Source organism: Salvelinus namaycush, unplaced genomic scaffold (genome assembly GCF_016432855.1).
Source record: "Salvelinus namaycush isolate Seneca unplaced genomic scaffold, SaNama_1.0 Scaffold5, whole genome shotgun sequence".
NCBI lineage: Eukaryota > Metazoa > Chordata > Actinopteri > Salmoniformes > Salmonidae > Salvelinus > Salvelinus namaycush.
The window spans coordinates 610,242-626,705 of NW_024061197.1; the positions used below are offsets into that span (position 1 = coordinate 610,242).

The 16,464-nt window shown below is 41.2% G+C and overlaps 1 protein-coding gene across 1 annotated transcript in view; it reads right to left on the minus strand.

Annotated features, from left to right (window-relative positions):
• The window catches only part of LOC120041651 (stonustoxin subunit beta-like), a 54,250-nt gene that overhangs the window by 13,336 nt on the left and 24,450 nt on the right, over window positions 1-16,464 (minus strand). The window lies entirely within an intron of this gene.

The following is a 16,464-nucleotide window of genomic DNA, read 5'->3' on the forward strand; positions in this document are numbered from 1 at the left end:
CAAAACATGCTAACCTCTCACCATTACCAATAACAGAGGCTACAACAAAACATGCTAACCTCTCACCATTACTAATAACAGAGGCTAAAACAAAACATGCTAACCTCTCAAATTACCAATAACAGAGGCTACAACAAAACATGCTAACCTCTCACCATTACCAATAACAGAGACTACAACAAAACATGCTAACCTCTCACCATTACCAATAACAGAGGCTACAACAAAACATGCTAACCTCTCACCATTACTAATAACAGAGGGGGTATGATCTTTGTGCCTCTGTAACTTTCTCATTTATCATTATTCACGATTCATTCATAATTATTCATAATCATGGTAGCATCAACATGAATGCAAAAGTGTTCAGAAACAATTTCTATTATTACTGACAATACAAGTGAAGTGACTCCAGAATGACAGGACATTATTCACCATTCAGTTTCTATCAGGAAAAACATCATCCAAAACACAACCAAAACAAACTGCAAATGCATTCAACAAGTGTGTAGTCATAAGCTTGATGTAATCACTGCAGGCATGGAATATGGGACCACATACTAAACTTATGACTACTTAAATACAACATAAGTGAATTTGTCCACATTTTTACAACTTCTTCAAATGGGGGGACTAGATACATAAAGTGAATTCATTTCTAAACTGTAAAACAGATATGTCTGAAAATAACCACAAATAAAAGGTGACATTCTGTACTGTTGCCTAATATGAAATATTCAATCTGAAATCCAAAATGCTGGAGCATAGCACCATATTTAAAACTGTAAGCTTCACTGTCCAAACACATATGGTGTGGACTATGTGTGTCTTGTAAACACATGTGGATCTGGCGAACAGTTATCACTTGTTGACCAACTACAGGAATACTGACCTCAGAGTCTCCAGTTTACAGTGGGGATTCCCCAGTCCAGCAGAGAGCAGCTTCACTCCTGAATCCTTCAGGTCATTGTTACTCAGATCCAGCTCTCTCAGATGTGAGGGGTTTGACTTCAGAGCTGAGACAAGAGAAGCACAGCCTTCTTCTGTGATTCCACAGCCTGACAGCCTGCAAAGAGTAAAATCACTTTAAAATCACACTGCTATTCTTTGGTGGTGAAAATAGTGGCAGTATATTTTTTCAAAATGTTCAGATACATCAGTGTCCTGAAACCTGCCATATGTCACGCCCTGACCGTAGAGAGCTTTTTATGTCTCTATTTTGGTTTGTTCAGGGTGTGATTTGGGTGAGCATTCTATGTTCTATGTTTTTGTATTTCTTTGTTTTGGCCGGGTATGGTTCTCAATCAGGGACAACTGTCTATCTTTGTCTCTGATTGGGAACCATACTTAGGCAGCCCTTTTTCCCACCTGTGATTGTGGGTAGTTAACTTTGTTTGTGGCACTTAGCCCTGTAAGCGTCACGGTTGTTTATTCGTTTGTTGTTTTTGTTGGCGTCATTTATAATAAAAGAAAATGTACGCTCACGACGCTGCACCTTGGTCTACTTCCCATGATGACCGTGACACCATATCTATTCAGAAATTAATGTATCATTATTAGAAATTATCAAATTATGGCTTGAAGAGAGAAAAATGCATATTACAAATATTTGAGTAGACTGACCAGACCAGTTTAAAAAGCAGTATCAGTCAAAAGACAGACAGTGAGGTATCAGATTTAGATTGTATTGAGTATACAGTCCACACCATATCTATTTTGACGGAGAAACTAACATTTTACATGTGGCTCTGTACTCCAACATTGTGGATTTGGAATCAAATGTTTCAAATCTTTTAATTTGAGGATATTTTAATACATATCTGTTTCCTGTTTTGAAATGATAACACTTTATGTATCAAGTCCGCCTATTTGAAGAGGTCATAAGTATTTTGACCTGTTCACTCATAGTATATTAAAGTAGTCAAATGCTTAGTATTTGGTCCCATATTCCTTGAACACAATGCAATGACTACATCAAGCTTGTGACTCAAACTTGTTGATTTCATTTGCAGTTTGTTTTGGGTTGTGTTTTGCCCAATATTAAAATGGTGGATGATGATTGGAGTAATTTTCTGTCTATGTGAGTATATGACATGTTTCTAAACACTACTAAATTAATCCTGATGATGCCATGATTAAGAAAAACCATGAATGAATTATTAATAAGAATGAGTGAGAAAGTTACAGAGGCTACAACAAAACATGCTAACCTCTCACCACCAATAACAGGAGAGGTTAGCATTTATTCTGATCTTTGTGCCTCTATAACTTTGTTATTCTTCATCATTCATGATTAATTAATAATTATTCATAATCACGGTAGCATCCATATGAATGTAGAAGTGTTCAGAAACATCTTCTATTCTTACTGACAATACAAATGAAGTGACTCCAAAATGACAGGACATTATTCACCATTCAGTTTCTATCAGGAAAAACATCAAAACACAACCAAGACAAACTGCAAATGAATTTAACAAGTTAGTAGAATCACAAGCTTGATGTAATCACTGCAAGCAAAGAATATTGGACCAAACACTCAAATTTTGACTAAATGATTTCTCCAAATAATTAGGACTTCATCAAATGGGAGCAATACATACATAACGTTCTTTAACAAAAGGTGACATTCTCTACTGTCACCTCATATGAAACATTCTATCTCAAATCCAAAATGCTGGAGCATAACACCAAATGTAAAACTGTAAGCTTCACTGTCCAAACACATATGGTGTGGACTATGTGTGTCTGGTAAACACATGTGGATCTGGTGAACAGTTATCACTTGTTGACCAACTACAGGAATACTGACCTCAGAGTCTCCAGTTTACAGTGGGGATTCCCCAGTCCAGCAGAGAGCAGCTTCACTCCTGAATCCTTCAGGTCATTGTTACTCAGATCCAGCTCTCTCAGGTGTGAGGGGTTTGACCTCAGAGCTGAGACCAGAGAAGCACAGCCTTCCTCTGTGACTCCACAGCCTGACAGCCTGACAAAGAGATCATCATGACTTCACAAACACACTGTTATAATCCAAGATGGCGTAGCATTCGAAGTGTTTGTTTTTGTCCCATGTAAATATTCTGTTTTTTTGTGCCTTTTTTTGTTTATATTTCAATTTATTTCAATCTCTTTTTCCTTTTTCAAATTAAATATGCCTTCCTGCAACCCGCCTCACCCAATTACCTTTAGCTCAGACACCAGCTGCTTTTAGCCCGGATAATACCTGCTAGTCTGCACAGCGCGATATCAACCCTGAGCATATCGGACTGCTTTTCTCCACTACATCACCGGATTCCTGCCACCAGCTCTGGACCATTACACCGGATCATCACAGCTAGCTAGCTGCTACCGAGTGGCTCTGCCCCGAAGCTAGCACCATCTAGCATCGAGCTAAGCCCATCTCCCGGCTAGCCGACGAAGTATACCAGCTAACTCTTGAGCTACAATACCTCTTTTGCCAATTGGCCTGGACCCTTTATTGTCGACACGGAACCCCGTCGATCCATCACGACTGGTCTGCCGATGTAATTGTCCGATGGTTTTCAACATGCTTTTCCGTTGCGATGTCGCAGAAGAGCCATCTGCTAGTTCCGGCCCGCTAGCTATCTGAACGGCGTGTCTCCCGGCCCGCTAGCTTTCTGAACGGCGTGTCTCCCGGCCCGCTAGCTTTCTGAACGCCGTGTCTCCCGGCCCGCTAGCTTTCTGAACACGGTGTTTCCTGCTCTCCTACCGTAGTTGCGACTACCGACTACCTGTTTCACCTATTACTGCTCAGTGGACCCTATGATCACTCGGCTACACAGCTGATGCCTCCTGTAAAAGCCTTGGTTTCATGCATGTTAACATCAGAAGCCTCCACCCTAAGTTAGTTTTATTCACTGCTTTAGCACACTCCGCCAACCCTGATGTCCTTGCCGTGTCTGAATCCTGGCTTAGGAGGGCCACCACAAATTATGAAATGTCCATCCTCAACTACAGCATTTTCCATCAAGATAGAACTGCCAAAGGGGGAGGAGTTGCAATCTACTGTAGAGTAAGCCTGCAAAGTTGTATCATACTATCCAGGTCTGTGCCCAAACAGTTCGAGCTTCTACTTTTAAAATTCCATCTCTCCAGAAACAAGTTTCTCACTATTGCTGCTTGTTATAGACCCCCTCAGCTCCCAGCTGTGCCCTGGACACCATATGTGAATTGATATCCCCCCATCTATCTCAGAGCTCGTGCTGCTAGGCGACCTAAACTGGAACATGCTTAACACCCCAGCCATCCTACAATCTAAGCTTGATGCCTTCAATCTCACACAAATTATCAAGGAACCTACCAGGTACAAGCCTAAATTGGTAAACATGGGCAACCTCATAGATATCATCCTGAACAACTTGCCCTCTAAATAGACTTTTGCTGTCTTCAACTAGCATCTCAGCGATCACTGCCTCATTGCCAGCATCCGTAATGGGTCCACAGTCAAAGGACCTCCACTCATCACTGTCAAACTCTCCCTAAAACACTTCAGTGTTAGCAGGCCTTTCTAATCAACCTGGCCCGGGTATCCTGGAATGATATTGACCTCATCCCACCAGTAGAGGATGCCTGGTTGTTCTTTAAAAGTGCTTTCCTCACCATCTTAAATAAACATGCCCCATTCAAAAAAGAACAGATAAAGCCCTTGGTTCACTCCAGACTTGACTGCCATTGACCAGCACAAAAACATCCTGTGGCGTTCTGCACTAGCATCGAATAGCCCCAGCGATATGCAACTTTTCAGGGAAGTCAGGAACCAATACGTATACACAGTCAGTTAGGAAAGCAAAGGCTTTTTCAAACAGAATTTTTCATCCTGTAGCACTAACTCCCAAAAGATTTGGGACACTGTAAAATCAATGGAGAATAACAGCACCTCCTCCCAGCTGCCCACTGCACTGAGGCTAGGAATCACTGTCACCACCGATAAATCTACGATAATCGAGAATTTCAATAAGCATTTTTCTACGGCTGGCCTTGCTTTCCACCTGGCTACCCCTACCACGGCCAACAGCTCTGCACCCCCCGCAGCAACTTGCCCAAGCCCCCCCAGCTTCTCCTTCACCAAAATCCAGATAGCTGATGTTCTGAAAGAGCTGCAAAATCTGGACCCCTACAAATCAGCTGGGCTAGACAATCTGGACCCCTACAAATCAGCTGACTAGACAATCTGGACTCTCTCTTTCTAAAATGATCCGCCGCAATGGTTGCGACCCCTATTACTAGCCTGTTCAACATCTCTTTCGTATCGTCTGAGATTCATAAAGATTGGAAAGCTGCCACGGTCATCCCCCTCTTCAAAGGGGGTGACAATCTAGACACAACCTGTTACAGACCTACAGTTGAAGTGGGAAGTTTACATACAACTTAACCAAATACATTTAAACTCAGTTTTTCCTGACAATTCCTGACATTGAATCCTAGTAAAAATTCCCTGTCTTAGGTCAGTTAGGATCACCACTTTATTTTAAGAATGTGAAATGTCAGAATAATAGTAGAGAGAATTATTCTGAAGAGCTTTTATTTCTTTCATCACATTCCCAGTGGGTCAGAAGTTAACATACACTCAAATAGTATTTGGTAGCATTGCCTTTAAATTGTTTAACTTGGGTCAAATGTTTCGGGTAGCTTTCCACAAGCTTCCCACAATAAGTTGGGAGAATTTTGGCCCATTCCTCCTGACAGAGCTGGTGTAAATGAGTCAGGTTTCTGCCCACAAAATTTCTATGGGATTGAGGTCAGGGCTTTGTGATGGCCACTCCAATACCTTGACATTGTTGTCCTTAAGCCATTTTGCCACAACTCTGGAAGTATGCTTGGGGTCATTGTCCATTTGGAAGACCCATTTACGACCAAGCTTTAACTTCTCGACTGATTTCTTGAGATGTTCCTTCAATATATCCACACTTTTCCCCTCCTCATGACGCCATCTATTTTGTGAAGTGCACCAGTCCCTCCTGCAGCAAAGCACCCCCACAACATGATGCGGCCACCCCCGTGCTTCACGGTTGGGATGGTCTTTGGCTTGCAGGCCTCCCCCCTTTTCCTCCAAACATAATGATGGTCATTATGGCCAAACAGTTCTATTTTTGCTTCATCAGACCAGAGGACATTTCTCCAATAAGTACGATCTTTGTCCCCATGTGAAGTTGCAAACTGTAGTCTGGCTTTTTTTATGGTGGTTTTGGAGCAGAGGCTTATTCCTTGCTGAGCGGCCTATCAGGTTATGTCGATATAGGACTCGTTTTACTGTGGATATAGATACTTTCGTACCTGTTTCCTCCAGCATCTTCACAAGGTCCTTTGCTGTTGTTCTTGGATTGATTTGCACCAAAGTACGTTCATCTCTAGGAGACAGAACGCGTCTCCTTCCTGAGCGGTATGACAGCTGCGTGGTCCCATGGTGTTTATACTTGCGTACTATTGTTTGTAGAGATGAATGTGGTACGTTCAGGCATTTGGAAATTACTCCCACGGATGAACCAGACTTGTGGAGGTCTACCATTTTTTTTCTGAGGTCTTGGCTGATTTCTTTTCATTTTCACATGATGTCAAGCTAAAAGGCACTGAGTTTGAAGGTAGGCCTTGAAATACATCCACAGGTACACCTCCTATTGACTTAAATTATGTCAATTAGCCTATCAGAAGCTTCTAAAGCCATGACATTATTTTCTGGAATATTCCAAGCTGTTTAAGTCACAGTCAACTTAGTGTATGTAAACTTCTGACCCAATGGAGATGTGACATAGTTAATTATAAGTGAAATAATCTGTCTGTAAACAATTGTTGGAAAAATTACTTGTGTGATGCACAAAGTAGATATCCTAAAGCTTCTTAGTTTTTTTTTCTCATTTTCCGCCTCAATGACGTGCCCAAAGTAAACTGCCTGTTGCTCAGGCCCTGAAACCTATAATTGCATATAATTGGTACTAATGGACAGAAAACACTTGGAAGTTTGTAGAAAAATAATGTAGGGGAATATAACACAATAGATATGGTAGGAGAAAATCCAAATAATGTTTTGTTTTTGTTTTGAGAGACCATGCTCTTGCAATGGAAAGTATAAGGGCATACTGGAAATTAGCTCCCTGGATGCAATTCCTATGGCTTCCACAGGGTGTCAGCAGTCTATGTTCAAGGTTTCAAGGCTTGTAACTTCAAAAACGAAAAATAAATATCAATTTTAGTACAGGGACACAGTCTTAGAAATTCGTGTTTGCACGCGCTATGAAGGCAGGACGCACCTGCTAAAATCGGTTTCCTATTGAACATACTTCTTTCTGAAATAAATATTATAGTTTGATTACATTTTTATGGTATCTGAGGAGTAAAAATAAACTTATTTTGACTTGTTGAAAAAAAGTTTAGGAGTAGATTGTCAGATTCCTTTCTCTGCATGTTGAACGAGTGGATAACTCAAATCGATGGCGCCAACTAAACTGACTTTTTAGGATATAAAGAAGGATTTTATCTAACAAAACGATACTACATGTTATAGCTGGGACCCTTTGGATGACAAATCAGGAAGATTTTCAAAAAGTAAGTGAATATTTAATCGCTATTTCGCTATTTCTGAATTTATGATACCTGTGCGGGTGGAAAAATATTTTGATTTGGGGCGCGGTCCTAAAACAATCACATGGCATGCTTTCGCTGTAATAGCTACTGTAAATCGGACAGTGCAGTTAGCATGAATTTAAGCTTTCAACCGAAATAAGACACATATGTACCTAAATGTTTAATATCCGTATTATTTATGATTATTTATTTGAATTGCCCGCCCTCCAGTTTCACCGGAAGTTGTCCCGCAAGCGGGACGCCTAGCCCTAAATGGAACCGACTTGCCAAAACTATAGTTTGTTAACAAGACATTTGTGGAGTTGGTTGAAAAACCAGTTTTAATGACTCCAACCTAAGTGTATTTTATCTTCCGACTTCAACTGTACATGCCTTGCCTTTCTAAAGTCTTCGAAAGCCAAGTTAACAAGCAGATCACCGACCATTTCGAATCCCCCCATACTTTCTCCGCTATGCAATCTGGTTTCCGAACTGGTCATGGGTGCACCTCAGCCACGCTCAAGGTCCTAAATTATATCATCGATAAAAGACAGTACTGTGCAGCTGTCTTCATCGACCTGGCCAAGGCTTTTGACTCTGTCAATCACCGTATTCTTATCGGCAGACTCAACAGCCTTGGTTTCTCAAATGACTGCCTTGCCTGGTTCACCACCTACTTCTCTGATAGAGTTCAGTGTGTCAAATCGGATGGCCTGTTGTCCGAACCTCTGGCAATCTATATGGGGGTTCCACAGGGTTCAATTCTCGGGTCGACTCTTGTCTCTCTATATATCAATGATGTAATTTACAAAATAGCCTCCAACACTCTACTCAGCAAATTGGACATCACAGTGCCATCCGTTTTGTCACCAAAGCCCCATATTCTACCCACCACTGCGACCTGCATATTCTCGTTGGCTGGCCCTCGACTACATATTCGTCAAACCCACTGGCTCCAGGTCATCTATAAGTCTTTGCTAGATAAAGCTCCGTCCTTATCTCAGCTCACTGGTCACCATAACGACACCCATCCTGTAGCACGTGCTCCAGCAGGTATATGTCACTGGTCATCCCCAAAGACAACACTTCCTTTGGCCGCCTTTCCTTCCAGTTCTCTGCTGCCAATGACTGGAACAAATTGCAAAAAATCACTGAAGCTGGAGACATATATCTCCCTCACTAACTTTAAGCATCAGCTGTCAGAGCAGTTTACCGATTGATGCAGCTGTACACAGCCCATCTGTAAATAGCCCATCCAACTACCAACCTCATTCCCATATAGTTTTTTTGCTCTTTTGCACCCCAGTATTTCAACTTGCACATCATCATCTGCACATCTATTCACTCCAGTGTTACTGCTAAATTGTAATTATTTCGCCACTATGGCCTATTAATTGCCTTACCTCCCAAATCTTATTTCATTTGTACTGTAAATAGATTTTTCTCTTGTGTTACTGACTGTACGCTTTTTATCCCATGTGTAACTCTGTGTTGTTGTCTTTTTGTCGCACTGCTTTGCTTTATCTTGGCCAGGTCACAGTTGTAAATGAGAACTTGTTCTAAACTGGCCTACCTGGTTAAATAAAGGTGAAATCAAATTTAAAAAATGGTTCATTCACAAACACACTGTTCATTTAACGATTAGTGTAGAAGGACAATGGCAGATGCATTTGGTTTTTCTCTCTCAAACAACATATAGATTCATCTTCCATCTCCTAGAATTGTATGGTCATAATGTTATACTAATGTAAAAATCAATGCATTTATTCAATATGTTTTTCATTATAATATTATTTACATATTATAATACATACTTTTCTCTAAACTGAATATTTCGTCCTTTTATTTACTCACAGAGCAGCTGTGGAGACTTTGACCACTGGCACCAGCCTCAGAAGTCCTTCCTCTGATCTGGAGTATTTCTTCAGGTCAAACACATCCAGCTCCTTTTCTGAAGTCAGCAACACAAAGACCAGAGCTGACCACTGTACAGGTGATAGGCCGGCTCTAGAGAGACTTCCTGATCTCAGGTAGCTTTGGATCTCCTCCACTAGAGAATGGTCATTCAGTTCATTCAGACAGTGGAACAGATTGATGCACCTCTCTGGAGAGGGATTCTCCCTGATCTTCTCCTTGATGTACTTGACTGTTTCTTCATGGCTCTGTGAGCTGCTTCTTGTCTTTGTCAGAAGACCTCGTAAGTGCTTCTGATTGGACTCCAGTGAGAGGCCCAGAAGGAAGCGGAGGAAAAGGTCCAGGTTTCCTGTCTCGCTTTGTAAGGCTTTATCCACAGCACTCTTGTAGACAGTAACTTCAGGCTCGTCTCTGAACTGCAAAGAAAAGTTACTCGACTTTGTTTGCAGTTTGTCCATTAGATTCTCATTGTTGTTGATGAATGAGAGGAACACATATACAGCAGCCAGAAACTCTTGAATGCTCAGATGAACAAAGCAGTACACCTTGACCTGGTACAGACCACATTCCTCTTTAAAGAGCTGTGTGCACAATCCTGAGTACACTGAGGCTTCATTGACATCAATGCCAGCCTCTTTCAGGTCTTCTTCATAGAAAATTAGATTGCCCTTCACAAGCTGTTGAAAAGCCAGTTTTCCCAGTGACAGAATGTTCTCTTTATTCCAGTGTGGACCTGTCTCTTCTTTCCCAAGATACTTTTCATTCTTCTGTTTGGTATGAAACACCACAATGTGTGTGTACATCTCAGTCAGAGTCTTGGGCATCTCTTCTCTCTGATGTTTCAACATGTGTTCAAGGACTGTTGCAGAAATCCAACAGAAGACTGGAATGTGGCACATGATGTGGAGGCTCCTTGATGTCTTTATGTGTGAGATGATTCTGCTGGCCAGGTCCTGATCACTGAATCTCTTCCTGAAGTACTCCTCCTTCTGTGGGTCATTGAACCCGCGTACCTCTGTCACCTGGTCAACACACCCTGAAGGGATCTTATTGGCTGTTGTAGGTCGGGTAGTTATCCAGAGGAGAGCAGAGGGAAGCAGATTTCCCTTGATGAGATTTGTCAGCAGAACATCCACTGAGGTTGACTCTGTGACGTCACAACAGATCTTGTTCTTCTGGAAGTCTAGGGGCAGTCGGCACTCATCCAGACCATCAAAGATGAACAGAACTTTGTACTTGTTGTAGTTGGAGATTCTTGATTGTTTGGTTTCCATTGAGAAGTGATTGAGAAGTTCAATGAAAGTGTGTTTGTCCCCTTTCATCAAATTCAGTTCCCGGAAAGGGAATGAAAATACAAATTTGATATCCTGATTTGCTTTTCCTTCAGCCCAGTCCAGAATGAACTTCTGCACAGAGACTGTTTTTCCAATGCCAGCGACTCCCTTTGTCAGCACAGTTCTGATAAGTTTGTCTTGTTCAGTTAAGGGTTTGAAGATGTCGTTACATTTGATTGCAGTCTCTGGTCTTGCTTGTTTCCTGGATGTTGTCTCAATCTGTCTCAGCTCATGTTCATTATTGACCTCTCCTGTTCCACCCTCTGTGATGTAGAGCTGTGTGTAGATCTTATTGAGAAGTGTTGGGTTTCCTTGTTTAGCGATCCCCTCAAATACACATTGAAACTTCTTCTTTAGATTAGATTTGAGTTCACGTTGGCAAATAACAGCAAGCTCATCTGAATCTAGAAATAACACAGGGGATATTAATATTACGTCTGTTTTAATGCCTACAGTATTGTAGGACTGTTATAAAGTTTCAATTATAATCTTAACTGACTGTTTTAATGTGTAAATGTTTTCATAATTCATTACACTCTGGAGTGACAGATTATATTATTATTGGTATTATTGATGGTATTATTAATGTTGTCTCTCTCTCTCTAAATTAATCACCACAACACATCCCTGCTGCTACTTGATGAGGTCACTAGGTGTTGTGTTAAGGCTGCTACAATATCATTGAATTACACAGCCACTTTAGCTGTACTTTAGCTACAGTTTTTAAATGTTATAAAACACCATTCAACATGAGGCAGACAGATCTTACATTTCTCCAGTGTGTCAGCAAGCTCCTTCTGGTTCATTTTCCTCAGGACGTGCAGTGTGATCTTCAGAGCCCCCTCTCTGGCACTGCTCTCCTGCTTCTCATCTTCAGCATCCACCACTTCCTTATCCTGCTTCTGACTCTCAAAGCCTTCTGGGAGTTCTGGACTAAGAATCCTCTTGAACATCTTCAGCTCGTTCTTTACAAATGTCATAATATTCTCTTCAAGCACCTGAAATAAATAAAGTAAATAAGTTAAGCAAGAGAAGAAATTTTTTCTCATTAACACATTAATGAATGATTGTCAGATCAACTTTACTTGAGGTAAACAAAAACAAATGTACATAACAGGACCACATACACTGAATATGGAGGCCAGGTCTGTTTGATGACTCTGGGAGGACTGACCACTGAGAATCTCTGACTCTGATCTCTCCTGTTGGTTTCTGTGAACAAAACACACACACACACACACACACACACACACACACACACACACACACACACACACACACACACACACACACACACACACACACACACACACACACACACACACACACACACACACACACACACACACACACACACACTAGGACTATGAAAATGGACAAAAGGATTAGCCTATGGATGATGAAAACAACCAAAATAAATGGGAAAATGGGAGAGGAGAAATGACTAGAGACAGTGTTGTTTAACTCACTGACCATGACCCATGAGTTCTTCTTACCTTTGTTCAGTAGAAAAGTCTCCCTCTCTAAACACTGTAGATTGATCCCTAGACCAGTCACTCTTCATGGACACACAGCTGGGTACAGGGGAGGCTGGTCTCTCCTGCTTGATTGGTCTTCAAAACAACAGAGACAAACATTACATCTCTCATCTACTCTGAGCTCAGATGGGGAAACATCAGAAGAGTTTCATTCCAAATCGCTATATATCCATTTTCAGAAATGTTTGTAAATTAGCTTTTATTGTTTACAGAAATGATGAATGAAGTTGGTGTGTTTTTTCACTATCTAATCATGGCATGGGGTTGTTAAAAATCTATCACTTGATGTTTCCCTTTCATAAAGACAAATAATCATGTTTTTTTGCAAAATGATATATATCTTCCTCACTCTCAGAGAAATCAGTAGTACTGCTAGGTTTTACACAGTAATAATATATATCTGCCTCACTTTCAGAGAAATTAGTAGTACTGCTAGGTTTTATACAGTAATAATATATATCTGCCTCACTCTCAGAGAAATCAGTAGTACTGCTAGGTTTTACACAGTAATAATATATATCTGCCTCACTCTCAGAGAAATCAGTAGTACTGCTAGGTTTTATACAGTAATAATATATATCTGCCTCACTCTCAGAGAAATCAGTAGTACTGCTAGGTTTTATACAGTAATAATATATATCTGCCTCACTCTCAGAGAAATCAGTAGTACTGCTAGGTTTTACACAGTAATAATATACACTGCTCAAAAAAATAAAGGGAACACTTAAACAACACAATGTAACTCCAAGTCAATCACACTTCTGTGAAATCAAACTGTCCACTTAGGAAGCAACACTGATTGACAATAAATTTCACATGCTGTTGTTTAAATGGAATAGACAAAAGGTGGAAATTATAGGCAATTAGCAAGACACCCCCAAAAAAGGAGTGATTCTGCAGGTGGTGACCACAGACCACTTCTCAGTTCCTATGCTTCCTGGCTGATGTTTTGGTCACTTTTGAATGCTGGCGGTGCTCTCACTCTAGTGGTAGCATGAGACGGAGTCTACAACCCACACAAGTGGCTCAGGTAGTGCAGTTCATCCAGGATGGCACATCAATGCGAGCTGTGGCAAAAAGGTTTGCTGTGTCTGTCAGCGTAGTGTCCAGAGCATGGAGGCGCTACCAGGAGACAGGCCAGTACATCAGGAGACGTGGAGGAGGCCATAGGAGGGCAACAACCCAGCAGCAGGACCGCTACCTCCACCTTTGTGCAAGGAGGTGCACTGCCAGCGCCCTGCAAAATGACCTCCAGCAGGCCACAAATGTGCAACACGGGTTTCTTCTCGGGCTTCCTTGCTAGCCGCGTACCTTCATATCTGCGGTTTTGGGCTTGATTCTCCGGCTTCCAGCCTTGCTTCCTTGCTGCCTCCTCATATCGCCGCCTCTCTGCTTTCGCTGCCTCCAGCTCAGCTTTGGGGCGGCGATATTCTCCTGGTTGAGCCCAAGGTCCTTTTCCATCCAGCTCGTCCTCCCAAGTCCAGTAGTCCTGTGTATTCCACTGCTCGAACATACGCTGCTTGGTTCTGGTAAGGTGGGGTGGTTCTGTAACGGTTCTCCTCTTCCTCTTCATCCGAAGAGGAGGAGCATGGATTGAACCAAGACGCAGCGTTGTGATAAGACATGATATTTAATAAACAAAACAGAAAACACGACGAACACTTGAATAATTACAAAACAATAAACGACGTAGACAGACCTGGACGACGAACTTACATGAAACACGAAGAACGCACGAACAGGAACAATGACTACATAAAACAAACGAACAAACAAAACCGAAACAGTCCCGTGTGGCGTAACATACACAGACACTGACACAGGAGACAACCACCCACCACAAACAATGTGAAACCACCTACCTTAATATGGCTCTCAATCAGAGGAAACGTAAACCACCTGCCTCTAATTGAGAACCATATCAGGTCACCCATTTACCAACATAGAAACACATAACATAGACTGCCCACCCAAACTCACCCTGACCGACTAACACATACAAAATAAACAGAAAACAGGTCAGGAACGTGACAGTTCCCTTTATTTTTTTGAGCAGTGTATATCTGCCTCACTCTCAGAGTAATCAGTAGTACTGCTAGGTTTTACACAGTAATAATATATATCTGCCTTACTCTCAGAGAAATCAGTAGTACTGCTAGGTTTTACACAGTAATAATATATATCTGCCTCACTCTCAGAGAAATCAGTAGTACTGCTAGGTTTTACACAGTAATAATATATATCTGCCTCACTCTCAGAGAAATCAGTAGTACTGCTAGGTTTTACACAGTAATAATATATATCTGCCTCACTCTCAGAGAAATCAGTAGGACTGCTAGGTTTTACACAGTAATAATATATATCTGCCTCACTCTCAGAGAAATCAGTAGTACTGCTAGGTTTTACACAGTAATAATATATATCTGCCTCACTCTCAGAGAAATCAGTAGTACTGCTAGGTTTTATTCAGTCAAATGTGATCGACCGGGTCGATTCGGTCTTATGTAGCAAAATTTGAAATGGTGTTTTTCACTTTGGATATAAGCAGAGACTCAGGGCTAGAAATTGTATATCACACACTACATTTGAGGAACCATGGTAAAGGATTTCTGCTTTAAACGTTGATAAACTTGTAACCTCACTTTTGAGAAAATGGCCTTTGAATGTTTTAGTACCTACTGGAGAGCTCTTGTGTTACTTTGGCAGATAATGTCACCCATCTAAATGAATCAATTTTTTCTATATATATATATATAATTAACAAAATGTATGATTTTTTTGGTTTATGTCAGTTTAATTGTTTGTTATGCAATAAATGGTTATTTTATGCTTGTGTGATAAAATGAACTAGAACATTTTATTAATTGTGAACAGTTTTTTTTATTTTTATAAAAAAATGTCTTCTGTCTGTTTAAATCAGCCACATCTTGAAAAAGAGGACAGGGACATGTGTTTTGTTTAGGTTGTATACCTTTTTCTGAAAACAAATATGGTTAACCATGACCAGAACATGTTTAACGTTTGATGGCTGTGCGCCAGCCATCGCTAGGACTGTGGGTCACCACAATGTGTACCAGCCATCGCTAGGACTGTGGGTCACCACAACATGTAGAGAACAGTGAGCATGCTCACAAAGTAGCTGTAACCGTGTTAATAATAAGGTGCCTATAATGTGAACGCAGGCAGGTCTCATTGATATCAATAGCGAAGCTGCCATTGTGATGCAGAACAATGGGCTGGGAATAGAACGTTTAGAAGGCGAGTTGGTGCCACGGTGCTCAATAGAACTAATAAATCAAATCACATCACATTGTATTGGTCACAAACACATGGTTAGCAGATGTTAATGCGAGTGTAGTGAAATGCTTGTGCTTCTAGTTCCGACCGTGCAGAAATATCTAACAAGTAATCTAACAATTTCACAACAACTACCTTAGACACACGAGTGTATAGGAATGAATAAGAATATGAACATATAAATATATGGATGAGCGATGGTCGAACGACATAGGCAAGATGCAGTAGATGGCATAGAGTACAGTATATACATATGAGATGAGTAATGTAGGATTATCATGAGTAATGTGTAATCATTATATAAAGTGGCATTGTTTAAAGTGACTAGTGATACATTTATTACATCCAATTTTTCATTATTAAAGTGGCTAGAGATTTGAGTCAGTATGTTGGCAGCAGCCACTCAATGTTAGTGATGGCTGTTTAACAGTCTCATGGCCTCGAGATAGAAGCTGTTTTTCAGTCTCTCGGTCCCAGCTTTGATGCACCTTATCTGACCTCGCCTTCTGGATGGTAGCGGTGTGAACAGGCAGTGGCTCGGGTGGTTGTTGTCCTTGATGATCTATTTGGTCTTCCTGTGACATCGGGTGGTGTAGGTGTCCTTGAGGGTAGGTAGTTTGCCCCCGGTGATGCATTGTGCAGACCTCACTACCCTTTGGAGAGCCTTACGGTTGTGTGCGGAGCAGTTGCCATACCAGGCGGTGATACAGCCCGACAGGATGCTCTCGATTGTGTATCTGTAAAAGCTTGTGAGTGTTTTTGGTGACAAGCCAAATTTCTTCAGCCTCCTGAGGTTGAAGAGG